Source organism: Schistocerca serialis, unplaced genomic scaffold (genome assembly GCF_023864345.2).
Source record: "Schistocerca serialis cubense isolate TAMUIC-IGC-003099 unplaced genomic scaffold, iqSchSeri2.2 HiC_scaffold_1371, whole genome shotgun sequence".
Lineage (NCBI taxonomy): Eukaryota > Metazoa > Arthropoda > Insecta > Orthoptera > Acrididae > Schistocerca > Schistocerca serialis.
Window position 1 is genome coordinate 27,501 of NW_026047593.1, and position 10,000 is coordinate 37,500.

The window sequence follows — 10,000 nt, forward strand, 5'->3', positions numbered from 1 at the left end:
TGAAGTGCTTTAGTTGTAACCTTTCCCTAATATTGGGCAGCAGTTCATGTGTTCGCCGACCGGTTTCCTCTTTATCCCATTGTTCTTGCCAAAGTTCTTCCCCCCTTCGTTTGATTTCAATTTTGTTCCCCACGTATATCCCCATCAATTCAACTACTTTGTCCCTGTTTCCCTTTTTTATCCAGTACCATGCTGCCTGCTCCCGGATTTTAATGTCGAGCGGGCAGAGCCCCATCAGTACTGTTAGGGCTCCTCCAGGTGTAGTTCTGTATGCTCCCACTGATCTTAGTAACATGCTCCGCTGCACTCTTCTCACAGCCATGGCAGGCATAACCCTCGTGAGTCTGTGGGCCCAGATTCCTGATCCATATCCTACAATTGAAGTCAATATGCTATTATGATATAATTTGATTAGTTCTGGTGGTAGGTGAAATCGCTTGTGTCCAATTGCAATGAGATGATTTAATGTTTCCAAGGATTTTTGTGTAACGGTATCTATGTGTGATGCATATGTCCACCTCTCATCGACGACTACGCCCAGGTATCGCGCTTCATGGCGTCGAAGAACTGGTGAGCCGTCTATCCTCACAGTTGGATTTCTAACTAGTTGTCCTTTTAAGAGTAGATATGTAGATTTTGTTGGAGAAATCTTCATTTTGGACAGGTGGCACCATGTACTTAGGATTGTTATGGCCCTTTCAATTTTCGGCTCTAAGTCTTCGCGGCTACGGCCACCAACCAGCAGGAGGAGGTCGTCCGCGTAGGCTATGCCCTCTAGCACATCGTCGCTGTTCTGAAGGTTGTCCAAGAGAGGTTCCATATTAACATCCCAAAAGAGTGGCCCCAGGACTGACCCCTGTGGACACCCCTTGGTGATCTTTTTGCTTACTCTTCCGCTAGGGGACGATAGCCAGACCTCCCTATTCTCACAATAGCTCCTGAGACAGCCATATAGCGACGCTGGGCACTCCTTCTCTCGCAATCGAGAGAAGAGCGAGGGCCACCACAGGCTGTCAAAGGCGCCACTGATATCCACCATGATGCCGACCACGTATTTGTGCGGGGTAGAGGCGCAGACCTCAGCAGCCAGGGCGATGGCGTCAGACGCCGATCTCCCTGTCCTGAAACCGAACTGTCTGTTACTCATCCCGCACAACACTCGATGTGCTGCCAGTCTGTCTGCCAGCAACCTCTCAAAAAGTTTCCCCAGTGTGTCTAATAGACATATGGGCCTGTAGGATTTGGGTTCTCGTGGATCTTTGTCTCGACTTTTCTTGATTATTACAACTGTAGCCCTTTTCCATATTTGGGGGAATTTCCCGAGCCGCAGACACTCGTTGTACAACTTTGTGAGAGGTGCCACCAATTGGGGAGCCAGGAATTGCACCACCTCTGCGGTGATGCCGTCTGGGCCTGGAGCCTTGCCTCTTTTAAGGGCTTTTATTTGTGTAGCTACTTCTTCCTCGGAGAAGGGATATACCATATTGTTGTTTCGGTATTCCTCTAGATCTTGTCTCCGAATCTGCTGTTGTGCCTCAGAGTCCTCATTTTCGCCATCGTCAGGCAGCAGGACACGGAGGAGGACCTCAGCAGTCTCCTGCCAGGTTTCCGTCATCCTGCCCTGATCCCTGACGGTGGACAACACCATGGGTGACCTGATCTTTTCCCGCACCAACTTATATGGTACACCCCATGGGTCTGTAGCTAGTTGCGTTTGTACATACTTTTCCCAGCTCTGTAGCCTCACGGCTTTGAGCTCTTGCTGGAAGTGCTCCTTGGCCTCTCTATATCTCAGCAGCCAACGTTGCTTTTCTTCCCAGACGACACTTCGCTGGTAGTACCTCCTGGCCCTCCTGACAGACTGGCGCATCTGTCCCAGCTCGGTTGACCATGGTGACGGAGAGGCCGCTACGGCTCTCCTCCTGGTTGGTACAGCGGCCTTTACCGCCCTTACGACTGCTTTCACCAGCTCCTCTGCGTATCCCTCGACATTTTCGTCACCGTCGGGCAATGTCGGTATTTCACACTCCCTTGCCAGGCGATCCCAGTCAGCTCTGTTGTAGTTTAGCTGTGTCTCCCACCCCATGTCCCAGCGGCATTCTTCGTCTCCCAATGAGAATGTGATAAGATTGTGGTCACTGGTTGTTACCTGGTCCCAGACCATCCAGTTTGTTACTTTGGTGGCGAGATTGGGCGTGACCAATGTAACGTCAATGTTGGTGCCCTCGCCCCCACCTCCTGCGTAGGTGGGCGGGTTTCCTTGCTTATTGGCGACCATTAGCTGTAGCGCCATGATGGTCTCTTCAGCCTTTTCTCCTCGGTCATCTCGTGTGCCGCTGAACCACAGGGGGGACTTGGCATTTATGTCTGCTGTAATAACACATCGACGTCCCCGCAACGCCGTGGTTACTTGTGTAAGCTTGTCAAGGAATTCATCTATTGTCCGGCCGTACTGGAAGTACATGTTTATGATGTATAGTACTCCAGCTGGTGTTTGTAGTTCCACGACGTTGCAGTGATCGTCGGAAAACTGGGAGAGAACTGTGGCTCTTAGCGCTTTGTTGATGATCATTATAGCTGCTCTGGGTTCTGCTCCACTGTGAATGACCTGCCAACTTGCTGCCGCAAATGGGATTCGCCCAGCCAGGGAGTATGATTCCTGCAAACAGAGCACATCCAGACTCCTCTCCTCCACGACTCTGCGGAGTTCCTGCATGACTAATTTGCTGTTATGTGAGTTAATCTGTCCTACGTTTAAATGGGTCTCGTGCATGATATGTTCTTATATGTGATTCGGGCCAGTTCTTATTCCAGTCGTGGGCTATTCTTCCATTTGTTATGACAGATTGACTGTAGAGTTCATCTAGATCAAATTTCTCATTTCGTCTGTCAAATACTTTTTTGATCAGGTCACGCAGGGCTCCAAAGTCGGTGGGGAGATTCATTGTCTTCAGCTGTATTCTGTCGACAGCCTCCATCACCGAGAAGGTGACGTCTCTGCCGTATTCATGACCGACACGTACCACATGCCTCAGGGCTGTGGTGAGGACCGCCGGCTCCTCCAGGCGTGCTAATTGTAGTGCGTGTTCTAGGTTGGGGTATACCCTTTTGGGATCTACGCCCAAACCTTTTTGTATACCAGAGTTGGTAGAGGAAAATGTACTGTCTATTACATTGACTTGTATGTCTTGTTTCTCTGGTACGTTCGTCTGTGGTTTTGCCACAGGATGCCCTTTTGGTCGTTCTAGCTCTTTAAGCGACCCTAGTCCCCGTCTTGGGGGAGAGGAAGCACCAATGTAACCACAGGGGTCCGTTTGTACACCAGCATCTTTCGTGTCTACTTTCATGATTCGGATATTGGTAACTCCTTGTAAGAACTCCCTAAATCTGCTGGCCCTTAGTGCATCCCTCGCCCTTTTACTCGGAGACTTTCTCTTAGGCTTCCTGCCGCCTGATATGGACTCAGCCATAATCAGTTCTCGAGATAAGTCTCTGTTCTAATAACCTATATGTGGGGCAATTTCTTCCCGTGGCATTACAGTTCTTTTTTCCTCGTCTTGTACAAGGGATACATATCCCTGTTTTGCCACACGTTTTCCTGGTGTGATCTTCTGCACCACACCTGGAGCAAGCCGGCTTTCGCTCACAGTGTTTGTGAACATGATCGAGGTCTCCACAATTATGACACCGGGGAACTACAAGGTAGTCCCTAACGTTTATCGAGTGGAACCCCATGTAGATTCTGCCCATAGTAGTGAGCTTACGCCACATATTCCCCGAAACTTCAGCTACATGGTGTACAACATCGCGCTCTCTGGGTCCAGTTCTAAATCGTAATTTGAACTCTTTTTTGAAATCGTCCAGACTCATGTTCTCAAAATTTTGTTGATTTATTGTCTCATAGATGTCGTTTTCGTTTATTGCAGTGGGTACGTCGTATAGGATTACTAAGGGATTCCGCTTTTTGGGCGGTTCACACTTGACAACCTTTTTGAGTTTTTCATGTTTCAATATTTTGTCCCTGTCCTCTTCAGTCGCAACATCTACTATAACAACGTTTTTTGTTGCCTTTACCTTGTTTATTTTTATTTTGTCTGCTGCAGGATTTATGGTAGTTGTAAATAATTCCTGTACTTTTTTGATATCCTGGCCTGGCAGGGGTCTTAAGAAGACAGCCGTGTCAGGCTTTTTGGATACCTTTTCAATTGTCTCTTTTGTGGATTGTGCTTTGGTGGCCGCTTGTGCGACCACTCCTGCCCACGTTTTGGTGGGCTGTTTTCGTAGTCGTTCATTTTCCTTTTCCAATTCCTCGAGTCGTCCCTCGAGCTTCGCGCTAGCGATAGCCCAGGCGGCGAGCTCCTTCTTAATTGAGAGTACTGCTGTGTTACTAATTTTACCGTTTTTGATACTAGTGTCCAGCAATTGATTTATCTTAGTATGCCATTCTGTCACGTTCTCTGCGTTCTGCCCCAGGCCCTCTTCAGGGGTGGGAACAGTAAGTGTCGAACACCTCGAAATAACACTCGACTCACTCGTCTCTTGGTCAGCCATGATTTATTGACGAGTGAAAAAAGTTGGGAGCCCGTCTCTTGCCCCGGACCGGCTCCTCTGGCATGGGGGGGGACTGTTGCAGCTCGCCCACCGACCTCGCCCCTAGGTCAAGGGCACTCCTGAGCTGCAGGGTTCAGCGCGCCGTTGCCAGCGCACTGGTCCCCGTCGAAGGCCTCGTCGTCGACGATTTCACTCGACGCTCCTCGGCAAGTGCACCCCGCACTCCGGAGAGGCGGATGCACCTCTCGCCCTTCGCCGCCTACTAGCCCGAGTTTCCACCTGAAGGCCAAGGACCCACTCCTACTCAGGTGGTGGGTCGGTCCCCCAGTCGTTCGGCGGTCTGGGCCCATCTAACCTAGCCCAGGCGATGTCACCACCTCCTGGGTTTGGCAGAACACGCCCCGGTTACCCAGGGGCGCGGCGAAGCACCCTTGCCGACTCGCGCCGCGATCCCGCGCCGATGAACGAGGTCGCCGGCATGCAGAGCACCTGCTGGTCTGTGCCCTTCGGGACTCTGTTTGCATGTATTAGCTCTAGAATTACCACAGTTATCCAAGTAACGTGGGTACGATCTAAGGAACCATAACTGATTTAATGAGCCATTCGCGGTTTCACCTTAATGCGGCTTGTACTGAGACATGCATGGCTTAATCTTTGAGACAAGCATATGACTACTGGCAGGATCAACCAGGGAGCTGCGTCAACTAGAGCTGAGCAGCCGGCCGCCCGGGAGTGTGTCCCGGGGGCCCGCGCGAACACGCAAGCGTCCGCTCAATTATTCTGCAAACAGGAGGAGGCTGAGCTCCCCTGCACAACACACCTCGAAACCCTCTCAGGTCCCGGCGGCGCGCAGCGCCGTCCTAAGTACTTGGTCGGGTTCGAGAGAGGCGCAATCGCCCGGAGTTAGGCGAGTAGACGCTTTAGGTGCGACCACCCGTGCTCCCAACTGAGCTTGCCGCTGCCGACAGAGGCCCGGGAGCGTGCTGTCGTGGCATTGCCGGCGGGAGACAACACGCGCCACCTACGGTGACCGGCAGCTCCAACGCCAGCGCCACAGAAGGACAAAAGCCCTACTTGGGTGCCGAAGCGAACTCTCCCAGCACAGCGCACGCGCCAACACGTCCGCACAGCTGCGATACAAACCACCTGCGAGAACCGCTGGGGCGACCGAGCAGCAGACGGCGTCGCGGCGCCGAGCGCCGGGCGGCGGCGCATCCTCAGCGCACAAAGTCCTCAATCGGACCAGCACACTGCAGATGGCCACCGCGCTTCGCACCGGGCCCGCGAGGACCTACTTTGGCCGCAAGGCGCCGCGAGCAGGGGGCGCCGGCGCGCAGCTGCGCCGCCTGCCGCGTCCGTCGGCCGGCGCGCCTGCCACCGGCCGCCCCCACCAGCCGGCTGTAGCGCGTGCGCCCACGCACCGCGCTGCCAGCACGCCGGGCGGCCCCCCCTCACCGGCCGGGGACGGTCCCACCCAGCCACCGCCGCGTATCGCCTCACACCCAGATCCCCTTTCACGTTCGTGGGCATGGTGGGTCCCCTTTCACGTTCGTGGGCATGGTGGGTATCCCTGAAACAACCGGTTAATAGCTCGACCGATCGTCGCCAACACTGATTCACCTCTAGCGAGAACAACCGCACCACAACGGGTTACCGGTTGTTCATTTGCGTAACGTCACCAGCAAACGTACACGTCCATCGCCATTTGCAACGAGTATTGCATGCCTGTGTCAGGTGTCACAACACACTACGTCTGCCCACATAGACGCAACAACATGTGCACGCCTAGAGAACACGTGGAAGGTAGACCCCGTACGTATGCGGTGTCCATTGCGCGAACGACTGTCAGCCCGCCTCTGCAGCATGTCGCAGATGTGGAACGCGGTGCAACATGCTATCACGGTGTGTGAGAAGAGACGACTACGTCCGAATACACGCTCCACTACATCAACAGACTGCTCATGCTGATCGCCATCCAGGGCGTCCGTTCCTCCCACACGTCTGTATGGCGTACCACACTGCAATCCAGCTCTTATAGGGAGACGACACGTAGCTGCGTGCACAATATTTGGACTGTATGGTCCGCCGTTGCTAGGCGCTGTCGTCATACGGTCACATGGGCCACGATGTATCATTCAGTACATACGGAGCAATGTGCAGTACAGTTTGTGGGTTTTGCGTACATCGGCGGACAGGTGACAGGCCGTACCACAACGTAGGCTGAGTACGTCGGCATGCGAAGGGCATTGAACATGCAAACTTCTCACCGACCAGCTTGCGAAGGCAGGGGGGAAGGGGGGGGGGCATGTACGTCCTGCTGCTATCCACACTACAGTGTATAGCAGGAGCATGTGGAAAGTCAGCAACACCTGCAAGGTGTTTAACATGACGCGATACACAGGGGACCGGGCAGTGCGAGTAGCGAACTATATTGCGAGGGTTGCGGTTAGGCAACACTACACTACTTTAACGGGTTGCATAACAATTACAGAGCAGGTTCAGCGACAACGTGCGTCAGGTTAAGGCGCAATATAGTTTAGGTTACGGCGCACTTTAGGTTAGGTTAAGGCACATTATAGGTTAGGTTAAGGCACAACATGGGTTACGTTAAGGCACAACATGGGTTACGTTAAGGCACAACATGGGTTAGGTTAAGGCACAACATGGGTTAGGTTAAGGCACAACATGGGTTAGGTTAAGGCACAACATGGGTTAGGTTAAGGCACAACATGGGTTAGGTTAAGGCACAACATGGGTTAGGTTAAGGCACAACATGGGTTAGGTTAAGGCACAACATGGGTTAGGTTAAGGCACAACATGGGTTAGGTTAAGGCACAACATGGGTTAGGTTAAGGCACAACATGGGTTAGGTTAAGGCACAACATGGGTTAGGTTAAGGCACAACATGGGTTAGGTTAAGGCACAACATGGGTTAGGTTAAGGCACAACATGGGTTAGGTTAAGGCACAACATGGGTTAGGTTAAGGCACAACATGGGTTAGGTTAAGGCACAACATGGGTTAGGTTAAGGCACAACATGGGTTAGGTTAAGGCACAACATGGGTTAGGTTAAGGCACAACATGGGTTAGGTTAAGGCACAACATGGGTTAGGTTAAGGCACAACATGGGTTAGGTTAAGGCACAACATGGGTTAGGTTAAGGCACAACATGGGTTATGTTAAGGCACAACATGGGTTAGGTTAAGGCACAACATGGGTTAGGTTAAGGCACAACATGGGTTAGGTTAAGGCACAACATGGGTTAGGTTAAGGCACAACATGGGTTAGGTTAAGGCACAACATGGGTTAGGTTAAGGCACAACATGGGTTAGGTTAAGGCACAACATGGGTTAGGTTAAGGCACAACATGGGTTAGGTTAAGGCACAACATGGGTTAGGTTAAGGCACAACATGGGTTAGGTTAAGGCACAACATGGGTTAGGTTAAGGCACAACATGGGTTAGGTTAAGGCACAACATGGGTTAGGTTAAGGCACAACATGGGTTAGGTTAAGGCACAACATGGGTTAGGTTAAGGCACACCATGGGTTAGGTTAAGGCACACCATGGGTTAGGTTAAGGCACAACATGGGTTAGGTTAAGGCACAACATGGGTTAGGTTAAGGCACAACATGGGTTAGGTTAAGGCACAACATGGGTTAGGTTAAGGCACAACATGGGTTAGGTTAAGGCACAACGTAGGTTAGGTTAAGGCACAACGTGGGTTAGGTTAAGGCACAACGTGGGTTAGGTTAAGGCACAACGTGGGTTAGGTTAAGGCACAACGTGGGTTAGGTTAAGGCACAACATGGGTTAGGTTAAGGCACAACATGGGTTAGGTTAAGGCACACCATGGGTTAGGTTAAGGCACAACATGGGTTAGGTTAAGGCACAACATGGGTTAGGTTAAGGCACAACATGGGTTAGGTTAAGGCACAACATGGGTTAGGTTAAGGCACAACATGGGTTAGGTTAAGGCACAACATGGGTTAGGTTAAGGCACAACATGGGTTAGGTTAAGGCACAACGTAGGTTAGGTTAAGGCACAACGTGGGTTAGGTTAAGGCACAACATGGGTTAGGTTAAGGCACAACATGGGTTAGGTTAAGGCACAACATGGGTTAGGTTAAGGCACAACATGGGTTAGGTTAAGGCACAACATGGGTTAGGTTAAGGCACAACATGGGTTAGGTTACGGCACAACATGGGTTACGTTACGGCACAACATGGGTTACGTTACGGCACAACATGGGTTACGTTACGGCACAACATGGGTTACGTTACGGCACAACATGGGTTACGTTACGGCACAACATGGGTTACGTTACGGCACAACATGGGTTACGTTACGGCACAACATGGGTTACGTTACGGCACAAATTAGGTTAGGTTACGGCACAAATTAGGTTAGGTTAAGGCACAAATTAGGTTAGGTTAAGGCACAAATTAGGTTAGGTTAAGGCACAAATTAGGTTAGGTTAAGGCACAAATTAGGTTAGGTTAAGGCACAAATTAGGTTAGGTTAAGGCACAAATTAGGTTAGGTTAAGGCACGATATAGGTTAGGTTAAGGCACGATATAGGTTAGGTTAAGGCACGATATAGGTTAGGTTAAGGCACGATATAGGTTAGGTTAAGGCACGATATAGGTTAGGTTAAGGCACGATATAGGTTAGGTTAAGGCACGATATAGGTTAGGTTAAGGCACGATATAGGTTAGGTTAAGGTACGATATAGGTTAGGTTAAGGTACGATATAGGTTAGGTTAAGGTACGATATAGGTTAGGTTAAGGTACGATATAGGTTAGGTTAAGGTACGATATAGGTTAGGTTAAGGTACGATATAGGTTAGGTTAAGGTACGATATAGGTTAGGTTAAGGTACGATATAGGTTAGGTTAAGGTACGATATAGGTTAGGTTAAGGTACGATATAGGTTAGGTTAAGGTACGATATAGCGTAGGTTCAGATACACATTGTTGTAGGGAAAGGTGTATTGGGGGGGGGGGGCGGCAGGTTCGTTGATAGTGATTATCGTAATTGGATGCCTGCGGTATTATCCGATTTGTCACGTCAGGATGCACTTTTGGCTCATGACAGGCGGCGCTCCGATTCCATGGTTGTGGCAGATCTGTGTCTTTCATTCCTGCCATTGTTTGTGTGCTGTGACAGGAGGCAGTATTGTGATGTTGGGTGCACCACTGTGTAGGACATGTGTGGGTGTTCGTGGCTTAGCTGAGCAATGTGCGGATGTCGGAAGGGTGGGATATTGTGTTTTCTGGGTGGACCTCCCGGTCTGGTAATGATAGTGTGGATTGTGTCATGTGGCGGAGAGGATGCACTGGATGTTCTTCCATGCTGGTGGTTAGATATTGTGTGTGATAAGAGAGTAGTGTGTGATAAGAGTGTCTGGCTGACGTGTGGTTCTCATTGTGTGCAGAGTCTTTCAGCA